Genomic DNA, 12,595 nt, shown 5'->3' on the forward strand with positions numbered 1-12,595 from the left:
CTCTTTCCTATTCTTTATTCAGTGCATTGTTGTTTGTTCTACTGCCAATTATTTTCATATTTTTCTTAAGTGGGTTACTTCTTGACCAAATTTTTTGATGTCTCTGGAGCCACAAGTTTTTGATATCCCAGATGATACTTTCAGATAATTCCCAGTTTCCAATAGTATTCCCCACACTAAGTTACATTCCCAAATGCATTCTGTAACTGTATGCATCAGTCTAACTTCAGAAAATTATTCCTCTTGATGTGGTATATATACACATGTGCAAGCACATGAGTGCATGTGCACATACATTTGTGTGCATAAACCATAGATAAATAACTGGAGCCATGTCCTATTTACAGAAGGTAAGTGCAACCAGATTGTCATTAGTACATAAGGATACATAAGGAAGTACTCTGTTTTAGAGTGACAAAGACGCATTCTTCTTTGTCCCGCAGAATTAGATTAGTCTATGTGGTAACACAAGCTTTCTGTGTTAAGAAAAAACATTTGTATTTTTAGATGACTGGCCTGCAATAGTTCATTATCTACATGCAACAATTTTCTAACCAGAAAATCTTTTCAGAGTTATAAAAAAGGATATTCATGCAGGACTCTAAGAAGACTGGCCCAGAATTCACTCAACAGTGAACACCAATCTTAAATTTGAGGAGATAAGAGGACCTGGTAACAAGTTCTATTATGCTCAAGAGAAAACTGAATATAAAACTCATGTCTTAGCAATTTAAGTGAAAGTGTTGCCCTTCTGCATGGCTGAAAGCTTCACACTGTGCTGAGAATAAACTTGCAGACAGCAATGACAGCTGTGGGAATGATGCCACATATTAAAATGTTTAAACTCTCCTCACAGATGACAACAGGAGTAGTCACCCAACAGAGCATCGCTCTGCTCAGGTACAGGTCAGCTGAGACAAGGAGCAACACTTCGGTGAAAACTATAACTTGAGAAGAAAAATAAAGCCAAAATAAGTTTTTAAAGATAACCCTTTAAAATAAGGAAGAGTGCTTAAAAACATAGATTAAAACTAAGAAATTATTAAATTCCACATCAAGCTAATTAATTTAATCCATAAGCAGACATATATCTTGCCAGAGAAAAATGGAAAGCTTCAAACTGATCTCAAGAAATTATGAAAAAATGCAAGAGTAGGTAAATAAATGTACGTTACGCATCTCCTGGCCCCATCATCAATAGAAGGCAAATACCTACACTCAGCCATATCCATTTGCACTAAAAAAAAAGTTAGCATATAGCATACATAACAATCTTTTTGTTAATTCACTTCAAATCATGTGAAAGATACTGCATTGTGACAGCACCTGGGATTCCTCCTCACCATCAAATCTGGAAATTGTAGGTTTTTAATAAGATTAGAGACAGATGAAGGGAAGAAGCCATAGTTTCGAATTCCTGATTTGCACATCACTACTTGTACCTAAGGGTTAGGAGTCTCAATCAGGCACAAAATCAGAAAACAACCCTCGAACACATGTCAGAAAGCTGTAGCCTGTTGTAGTAGAAAGTTACTTATCAAAACTTGAGCCTTTGCAGAATCACCAAAAAGAGCATGAAAAGTTAAACCGCTGTCCCTACGAGCAGCGGTGCTCAGTGGCTGTAGTATGAAGCACTGCGATAGCCTTCAGTACGGCTCTCTGTAGCCATCGAGTCCAATGGTCGTATATACAGCAGTCGGGTTAAATGACGTGACTCGGGGAGCACCTTCCCCGCTTCCCTGGCTCTGTGATATGGCCAGCTGAAGGACTTCTGCAGGGTCCCATTCTTCTCCATGAAAAGCAGCCCAGGGACAAAAGATGTCTTATCCTGGATTGCATTTTAGCCCCCCCTGCCTATATTGCCTTAGCCAAGAGTAGAAAGATGTTTGCATATGAAGCAAAGAATTGATTTTCTCAGCCTGGTATGGAGCCAGCATTTGCAGCCCTTCTAGGCCTGAAGGCTGCTCCAGAGGCTAATTTACAAAATGAGGATAAACATCCCCAGCTTTACAGAACACCACAGAGTGCACATTTGACAACGCGTTGTGTGCATTTGTTTACTTTTTGCTGCAAAAGCTGCCATGATGTAAGCTTCCCTGGCACTTTCCCTTCCTGTGCCTCCCCTTAACTCCGGGCAGGAGAATGGTGGGTGAAGGAATGGCTGGAATGTGTTTGTTGTAGCACAGTTTTCTGCTCTGCAATCACTTGCTGCTTCCTGTCAGACTGCAGGGAAAAAACAGGCTTCCTTTAATATCCCCAGTTCAAAATGTAGCTAATGCTCCATTTTCTTGGGATAAAAGAATGTTTTATTAATGGAAATTATGCAAATAAAAATATTCTTAATTCATTTTTTCCATTAATTTACTCCTTTTTACACCGGGACTCAAGCATGTAGGTCTCCATATCTTATCCATTATCTAGTCTTATGTACATATTTTGCAGAACAAAGACATTGAAATCGTGAATCCAGTTCTCCAATCTAGGCGCTTCATACTGTCACAGCCACATAAAGAGGCACGGAAGCTAGCAGAACAAGATTCACAAGGAATAACCTCAGGACGAGGGAGTTTCCCAGCTGTCATAGAGCCAATGGAGTAACTCTAAAGTTTCTCCCGGAGCCCTTGTAACCAGGGCAAGAAGTGCTCAAAGATACTGCTGCTGTAGCCAGCTGCAAGAATAAACCCTCCTGCCCAGCATCAGCCTCCCAGCACGAGAGCCAAACACTCCTTTGCCTCTTCAGCCTTACTGAATAGGTTGCAACGAGCAGAAGAAATCCAGCTTTGGTTCTTTTGATACCACCAAAATCCCCATGTAAAATATGTAGGTTTCAGAGTTTGGATTGTTGTTCCTCAAAAGGAAGGAACATACTTTTTTTTAAAAATGTTCCAGTCTGCTACAATTAATACAAGATTTTTCATAGCAGTAGTAGTTAAATCTTTATATCCAGTATAATATCAGAGAAGTTGCCCTCAGCTGTTCCTTATTGCAAGCTTTACAGTTGCTTCATATACAGCATTTTGATCTGTCAGATGACATTTGAAATTCGTTACTGGTTTACAAGACTCCAGTTCGCATTTTTAGATATATTCCTTAAGTGTCATTTACAGAGGTTAGTGCCTTTGAATATCGAAAAGCAACTGCAGCTGTATCTACCTAAAAAAAGAAAACGAGTTCCATTTATATTGTATTCACGATGCTAGAACCAAAAGCATCTATGGATTCCAAATTATTGAAGTACGTATCTATTTTTGCTTCCACTATAATTGTGAGGAAAATAACCACCAAAAAATAGTAACATATTTCATAACAAGCAGTACAGTTTTAAAAACCCATCCTATTTCTTGTTGATATTTCATCTGGATTTTTCAAAACATGAAGACATGAATCTGTAGATTTTTATTCTGGCATGTTTATACCACAAATTAAAAGTCTCAAGACTTACAAAGTACGACCCCCAAATATTCATACCCCAAGTTGCTCTTTTCTGAGAAGAACTCAAAGGGGAGCGAGGGTAGGCTTAGCACATGGCGCTATCCCTGCTGGAAACTTCCCCTCGGAGTATTTTCACTAAATCACAAGAAAGGAAAGGAGAGATCCACTATTACATTATTCTGGCCATTTTCATACTGGCTTTTTCCTACAGTACAGTTCCCAGTTTTTGGTATGGTTTTTTTATAAATTGAATTTAAAAAAAAAAATGAACTGTGACCAGTTCTCGAACACTGCCATCCCTCACAGTGTTTTTACATATGCTCTCTGTGCCGCTCCATGCCATTACTGCTAGCTAAGATCCTCTCTGCTGTTTACAATCTCGAAATATTTGCAACTAGAAGGCAAATCTGCACAAATTATAAAGAGAAAAATCAGCCCCAGAAAAGTGTTAAATAATGGCACTTTTAAGCTACAACAGCAACACAAGACACTTTCTCTTTCACAAGTACATTTTTGAAAGCCATAATATAGAGTGTTAGTTAAACAAAGATGTTGGCACCAAAGGGACTGCAAAATTATTCAAAATGAGTGTTCGTAAAGGCTAATGTATGGAGTGCACTTAGTAGTAAGTTTTGTTTTATTTAAAAGTTCAGTATCTTTAAACTACAAGTTAATAAGAAGCAGAGTTTGTGCGGCTATCGGTGCACTAGACCCAAATGTTTATCAAACGCATGCCCCAAACTCCCACTGACTCCAGTGCATTCCACATGGCACCAGGCCTGTGACTGCTGGCAGTGAAGATGTTATGATGAAATTGGAGAGCCAAAAACAAATATCCCACCACTGCAAATTGCATCAGGCCATTGCTCAACTAATCATGGAAACATAGTTCCTCCTCGTAGTGATCGAATTCCTTAAATCACATCATCAGAGCAGCTACCATAACATTTTGCCTTTCTAATTTGAGGCTATTTTGCAAAATTTTCTATCAAAAGGAAAATAGCTGAGTTTTAAACATTTATTTTGCAGAATCGATCAGTTTTTAATGGTGAAACTTTTTTTAAATGGCCAATATTTCCATCTCTGGAAACTTCCCCGTCTTAGTATGCTTAATTGCTCCCTGTGCAAAATAAATCTCTCCTTTTCCTGCCAGGGATTTCTACCGTACCCACTTATCTTAAAGGAGCATAACATAATTAGGCATAAAGCAAAGAACCAAACGTTACTGGTCCTGACATCATACTTCTATTTGCAATGTTGCTAAGCAGAGCACACCATATTTACTTGCAGAAGACTTCTCAATACAGACAAAGTTCATACTAGCAGGAAGAGAGAGCTCCAGTGAAGTACACTTCAGATCTCAGGAGGGAGAAGTGCTACAGGTGACTGTCAACTGGACAGACTGGCTTTTCAGCAACAGCTTTTCTTTAAACAATAACAACATTCAAACTCCAGCAATGGAAACTGGGTCTTCTCCTCTACTGCCAGAGCAGTCCAAACCCAAGAACAACCACCTCAGCAACCAGCAACCGGCCATGTTCTCTCGGCACTAATTACTTCTGGAGCTATGAAGGAGGCAGCCCTTTGTGAAAATGCTGGAGGACAGTAAGACCACACCAGATACTAAAGGTGTGACAAGGTAAACAATATACCTTTATAGCTCCCCTATACATTTAAGGATATGAATATTAGAACAAATGATATGAATAAAGGAAAAAAAATTAGAGAACTGGAAGGGAGGCCTGGGGAGCAGCCCTGCCAGGCAAGGACTTGCAGGAGCAGGCATGCTGGTTAGTAAAAGTCACATCTAACGCTCCTTTCACAAGAGGCTTAAAGATCACTGCAAGTAGCAGCAGACTTTTGATTCTAAGATCTTTAGTGAGAAAATTATTTTCATGTGGCTTAATATAGATGTTGTTGTGAAGGCAGCAAGGAAGAGAGGCGTTCAGCACTGAACCACTGGCTGGTTTTCAGTCCAACCAGATCAGTCATCAGAGGCAACCGCCCCAGCCAGTGGTACCGTCTCTGCTAGAAAGGGGGCTAGGGGGAGGAGTTCTCCTTGCACTTGTGTGCCTCCAGACCTCCAATTTAACATTAGCTGGGAACCTCCCCAAAAAAGCAAGAAAGACTTTAGGGTTGTTGGTTGGCATTGTCCCCCCACATACTAACCTTTTCCAACACCAAACTATTGTGGGAAATGAAGTAAAATGGGATTAAATTGCAGAAAGTATGTGAGCCACTAACGCTACAGGAAAAATGCATGGTACACTGAAGTGAAAATGTGCTAATAAAACTTTTCTCTTAAATGATACACCAGTAATGCAATTCCATGAAAGCCTTAGGATAAATTCTTTATGATCTGGAATTAACGTAGGAAAATATTTTGAGTTTAAAAAAAAAAACCTATAGGTTCTCATATGAACTATGAACAGCAACTGGTTTCTTAAGTGGGAAACATTTGTTTATTCAAGCAACAAGAAAAATAACATGTTAAATACTAATAATGGTATGACAGCCAAAAGAATTTAAAGTTAATGGTGGCCATCTCTGCTAGGATAGGACCATTAAACACAGAGCCCTCTGACCTGAGCTTTCTGCCATTCTCAGTTCACGCTCTGCTCTAGTACTGCCCGGATTAGGCCAGTTGACAACTAAAGCAGGTTTACTCGTCCTCTGCATTCTGGAAGACAAAAATTAAAGTAATCTCAAAGACAAAACTCTAATTAAAATGTTACCCTGTTGGGCAGATACAGGTTGCATCTAATTCAGAGTAAAGACAAAATAACTCTAATGACTGTAGGGCCACTACCTGAGATTTATATCAGTATTCATCTCATTTACCCTTGAGAGAATCTCATCACTTTAAAAAAAGTTGGTCCAGAATATCAGATTTCCTATTTTTTCTAGGTTCTATAATGACCTAGTAGGGATTTTATTGTTTGGATTTTAAGGTTAAATTCAGCAATACTTAACAGTTTTTATTCATTTTTGCTATTACTCATATTTGAAAAGAGGCCATTTATAGCCAGATTAAAAAAAAAAAAATCCTCTGTATTAATAAAATATGTAAGTAAGCATCTTTTAAAGCATCTATGTATTAATGTATTTTCCGTTTATTTTAATGCAATTGAAGAAAGACTGTGCAGGTAACTCTAGATTGGAATCCCACCATAAGGTTTAGAAAAAAAATCTAATTCATCTACCACATTACAAAAGTGCTTGAATGTTTCCAGAAAATTAGATATTCATATAGCTCCGTGAACTACTGTTGCAAATAATCATACCTATACACAGAATAAAAGAAAAAAACCTCTGCCTAACTTTTAGGGCAAGTAAAACTTCCAGCATGCATATGTGTTCTTAGCATGCATATTTCCAAATGTTGTATTTTCCTAAATTGCACAATAACTGTGTGGACTTAATGCTCTTATAGGCTTTCTACTGCTGTGTCAGCATTCAACTGGTTAAGCTTTGACCCTCAGACTTCTCACCATCCTTAAAACAAAACAAATACTGCTTGCAAAACAGCAGGCTTTTCACGTCTACAGGTGAGTAAATATCAATACTGAACCAATAAGCAGAAGAGCTCATAAACAATTTAGATCCTTCCCTTTGTCTTCAAAAAGTAATTTTCTGGAGGATAAGAAGAAACTAGCACAATATTTGTGTGTATAGGTGTGCTTTCTAGTATGCAATAACATTGTTGTTGTACATCCCGAAGATGGGTCTGTGTTCTCCAGTACTGGCAGTTGCCGCTGCTGGCGCTGGGTGTTACTCGGAGAAAGCCTCAGTGCATCTAGCCCAGCTGTTTACACTCTGTGCGTTTAGAGACAGAAAATCACTTTTTCCCAGGATCGTATCTGATTTCAACATTCAAGTATTTTTCTCATGCTAGTACATGTCCAGTAAAGTGTTGACATTTAATTTTAAACACAGTATAATACTCAACTCCCACGTACACATTATTTGTAACAACCATTCTTCTATTTGGCCTAGGAAACAAACACAAATGGAAAACTTACAAACTCAAAATTTAGGTGTTGAGGGAAGGTTCCTGGGAGAAGACTGAAACATAAGCATTTAAAATGGGCATTATGCATTGCTAAAACAAAAATCTTTAAGACTCTGTAAGCATCCAGCAAAAGTACACAGTGATACGGAGAAAAGGAATCAGAATATTAACAGCTTTGCTGTGATGAGGGTGAGGATTTCAGTATGTTTATGACAGTCACGGTCTCCAAAGCCACAACTGCAGAGCCTACATGTTAACTAGTTTGCCTTGAAATTAGCTGTGGCTCTGACTATGGGATGTTTGGCATCTTTTTTATTATACATCACTGAGGAAATTTGTGGGTTCCATTGACCACTCTCATTAGCTACTGAATGAAGAATAGGCTTTCTAATTGGAGGTGAATTCTGAGATGAGACAGAGGGTGCAGTAAAGTCCTATGCTCTTTGCGAATTTTACTGCAGATAGGGATGGGAAAGAAGGAAAGGAGTAAAGGAATAGGGGAATAAGGAATTCACAGACTACCTAACGTTTCCAATACCGTGTGTTCAAATGTAGAGTCAGAGCTTCTCTGTTTCTTTGTGAGTGATACAGAAATCACTCAGAGCAAAATATTCTGAGAAAGAATAGCTCCCTGAGTGGGAGTTTGAGCACATCAATGCTTTGTAACCTGAGCCACGGTACAATACTGCTGCTACCACCCTCTCTGAAGGAAGTCCTTAAGGCGGCAATTCCTCATCTAACTGCTCGAGAGAGATCCAGCCCAACCCCACTGCTTCTGCAGAACTCCAGGGGAGAAGAGATGCTGTCAGACAGGGCACGAATACAGGGGGATGTTGTACTGTCGTTCACAGCATTAAATACAGAAGAGTACAATTGCGCGGGAGGTCTTGGCATCTCCTCATAGGATCCACTCTCCGTGTCAGGACCATAGGGCAATCCAAGTCGGGAGGGCCCCCAGGAGGCCTCCAGTCCAGCCTTGCTCTCCAGGCAGGGCCAGCGAAGAGTTCACACCGACTTACTCAGGGCTTTACCTAGTCAGACCTTGAAAACCTCCAAGGCACTGCACAACATTTCTGGGCAACCTATTCCCCAGCTTGACTATCTAATGAGGGAAAAGGATTTTTTTAAATATCCATTACACCATTAGCCAGGTTTGGCTTGGCTTTTGTAAATAAACAGAAGAACTAAATCATTTTATGTTAAATTAGTTAATAGACAGATCCCTGAATATACAAGAACACCACCTACGGATGCATACAGCATATGTAACTTGCTGTAGAAAGAAGATGCACTACCGTCCTCCACAGTAACAAAGTAGATAAGAGCTATAAATACTTACATTTTTGTAACATATTTGGGTTTTTGCTTTTCGTAATTCAGAAGGTGGTAGAATCTAAACAAGTATGGTACAACTCGGAAAGCCAATGTATACGTAACGTGACTGAATTTTACTGCAAAATTATGCAGACATGTTCACATCTATCCACGCTCACAAGCCTGCACAGATTTTTGCATATACCTACTGTCATCCATGACCCCAGAATTGATACTATATATTTTAGTACTATAAGCCAAACTGCAAAGCATTCTCTTGCTGACTCTGCCAAAAATCCACCTTCCCGGCTAGTTACAAACACCTTTTAATTGATGTTAAGTCCACACACAAATACGTACGCTAATCTATTCTATAAAGACAACAACTAAGAAAGTCAGTATTCTATGAAAAGCAAAAGATACAAATTTCTGCATTTGACATTTAAGGAGTAAACTAATGATGTTAATAAGCTACCAGGAACTGTAAGCCAGAAAATTATATAGGCTTTTATTTTTCTCTTGCAACTTCAACTCCTATCCAAAACAGGTGGTAGCTTTCCACTCTGCAGTTGATCAGCTCTTATTCACAGCTAAGTGCACATGTAAGCAGTTACTCAAAGATCCAGCTTTCCATGTAATTCTCTTTACGCCACCCTTTAGGACAGCTAACGTTCTTTATGTACCTGCACTTGCTGGCGCTGCACACTCCCTAAAACCTTATTCCTTCTTTTTTTATATAAATTTTAATATAGTTTCTCACATAGTTATAAGGCTAAGATAGGCCAGGCCCCATACTCTGTTTAATAGAAGATTGGTTTACAAAACATTATTTTTCTTTATATGTATGTAATAAACAATGAGAAAAAGGAGAAAAACAGGTAGATTTTAGTGGGACTATTGTTGACAAAGTTGTATGTAGTGATCATACTCCACAATATGTAGCTCTTACAGCATTGTTACGCCAACCTAGCATGAAAGTACTAAAGGGTATTTTCTTCCATAAATCCAATTAGTATTAATTGGAGCTACATCCACATTTTGAAAGAGAAACACACAATAAGAAGTGACTTATGATAGTAGGATAACTCACCTATATCAACTATCAAAACATAAGAATGGTGATAAATACAAGTCAATCAGTTCCACACTCAGATCATTATTCAGGTAAACCCACTATTGAACTCCCTGTGCACTCAAAGCTTCATGATGAGAGCCATTAGAAGTTGCTCTTGCCCTTGAAATGATCTCTTTACATAAAAACTTATTTCAGTGATCATCAGATTTTCTTATCTTTTCTCTAATCAGCACATGCTGCTGGAAAACTAATTTGGGGAAAAATACATATATACACACACACACATATTAAAATACACCTGCTCACTATATATAGATATACTTAACATTTCAAAGTAAATGATACAGCAACATACAAGAATCTCTTAATGTATTGCATATCCTGTTTGCTAATAAATCACTTATTCAGAAACTTTATTAATGAAAAACAGAAGGGGAGAGAAAATTAATCTGGTTTATTTTAGGAAATGTAAAGAAAAGTATGTAAGAATGGCTCTGGAATGGCTCCCTGTCTTTCAAGAAGGATGCCTTTCAGTCTTTGTTGAAAAACATACCAATACACCTTGAAACAGTCAACTGTGCTTTGTGGCAGCATGTCTGCAATGAACTAACATACACTTTTTATTTTTTTAAGTTGATACTTATTAGAAAACTATTAATAGGGCAGGTAAATGTTCAACCAAGCTACTATAACATTGGCTACTTTACTTTTAAACGTTGATAGGACAACACAGAATAAAAAAGCCACCAAAAATACCTATGTTGATATTCCTTCTTAAAACTGAGATTCAGAAACTAGTCCACAGACCTTAACAATGTTAGAAAGTACAGGAAGATCACAGCTGAGAGTGGATCATAACGTCAGTTAATAAGCGATTAGCTCCTTGTCAGGTGTTGCATCCATGCAAGCCACAGAATGAAATGAGGTTATGATATCATCACTGAAAATAAACTATTAATCCTGAAAAAAATATATTTATATCATGTATATATGTATGTGTAGATATACATGCACATATGTATACATAGATTATATAATACAGATATATAAAGATATTACAAAGATGGAAAACAGAAAAACTTTGCACAAACCATAGAGTAAGAATAGAAAGTCTACGAAGAAAATCTTAAACAATCAATTCAAACTACAATCCATTAATGGGTAATTCCTGAGCAGAACAGAAAGCTAAAGTTGGCAAATACTGATTCTTCACGAATTACCTGCTCATCCTTCCCAGAGGCAACCTGAAAAGACAGTAAATGTAAGTGCTAAGTGAAATGTGTCACCCTAAGATTACCAGGTAGTGGAATTGTAAGCACAGTAACTAGATTTTCACACCTATTTTGAACCCCACATCCAAAGGTTATATGATAATGATGAAGCTCTATAAAATTCCCTTTCCTTCTATGTGGTGCCACAAACAGAAGAGATACAAAGAATAAGATTCTGGAAAGAAGAGTAACAGCATTTTTATTTCTCAAGAGAAATAACGTAACTGTAACTACAAACTGATTGCATAAGCCTTGAATTTTTTCAAGGCATGGAACTCTTTCCAAATCTATTTGTCCAGCAGTAGAATCAGTAATTATTTTGAGCAAAGAAATAATTATTCTACCAGAGATACTGGGGGGGGGGGGGGGGGGGGGGGGGGGGTGTAGGAAGAGAGAGAGACATTTATTCTTTAAACTAAAACGTGATCCTAAACACAGAACATGTAGGGTATGTTTCAAATCCAGAACAGATTTTATAGCAGAGTTAAATTAAAAATTCTTGAAGTTTTGTAATGGAAATGCTGACAGACCCTAAAATATAGCGACACTAGTGGGCGTCACTATAATAAAGTGGCATTTAAGATTTTTTTTTGCTAGACTTTGATTTCTGCAAAGGTCACATTTGAATAAAACTCTGTATCAGTAAACCTCATTAAAAGTATTATCTTTGCCAGAAAGGCACCTTTTTTTTTTTTTTTTTTTAACGTAGCTTGCATGGTTTTAAAGAACAAATGATTGTCTACATCAAATCTTTTTTCACATATCATTATTGATAGAAGTCCTCTAAAAGGTAAAAGAAGAATGAAGGACTTCACTCTTGAGCTGAATTCCCTGCTGACGGAGCACTGGGGCTGTGACACAGCAGCAAGGGAAACACTCTTGGCTCTTTCCCAAGCTTCTTTTCTCTTTGATTATACCCCCATGGGGTGCTTAGGAAGCTTAAATACTATACAGGATTTTAAAGCAAAAGAAGGGAGTGCAAGAGGTTCAACAACAAAATTCACAATTAGCTTTGCAGAAAAAGAAACCAGATTTCAGGTCAACCTACCTTTCATTGTATTTTAACTCGCTAGCTCTGGCTAGACCAGGCAAATCTTAGCTGTGGCAAAAAGACACTGTGAAACAGCTTTTACGCTCTTATTTATTATTAGCTGAAATACAGAACGAGCACAATGTGGTAAATTGAGAAATATTCCCTGGTTAGAATCTCATCCAAGGCTTAAGGAATTCTTACTGCTTCACTTCCTTTACACCAGTATTTGTTAATATACAGCTTCATGGAAAAGTTATTAAAAGTTAGTTTTAATCATACGAACAACTGACAGCACTGCCTACAATTAAGGCTGGCTAGCATTCTCAGCTGTAAAATTCAGCAAAATGTTGAAGGCACACACACTGGCATTGGGACCCCAAGTTCCATTTCCTAAGAGGGTTTCAACACTTAGCTGAATCACAGAGATTTAACTGTGGTGATACGGGACTGCTAAAATG

The 12,595-nt window shown here is 38.0% G+C and overlaps 1 long non-coding RNA gene across 25 annotated transcripts in view; it reads right to left on the minus strand.

The window, feature by feature from the left end:
* The window catches only part of LOC142414722 (uncharacterized), a 360,090-nt gene that overhangs the window by 315,373 nt on the left and 32,122 nt on the right, over positions 1-12,595 (minus strand). The window lies entirely within an intron of this gene.

The sequence above is a fragment of the Mycteria americana genome, chromosome 9 (genome assembly GCF_035582795.1).
Source record: "Mycteria americana isolate JAX WOST 10 ecotype Jacksonville Zoo and Gardens chromosome 9, USCA_MyAme_1.0, whole genome shotgun sequence".
NCBI classification, from domain to species: Eukaryota; Metazoa; Chordata; class Aves; order Ciconiiformes; family Ciconiidae; genus Mycteria; species Mycteria americana.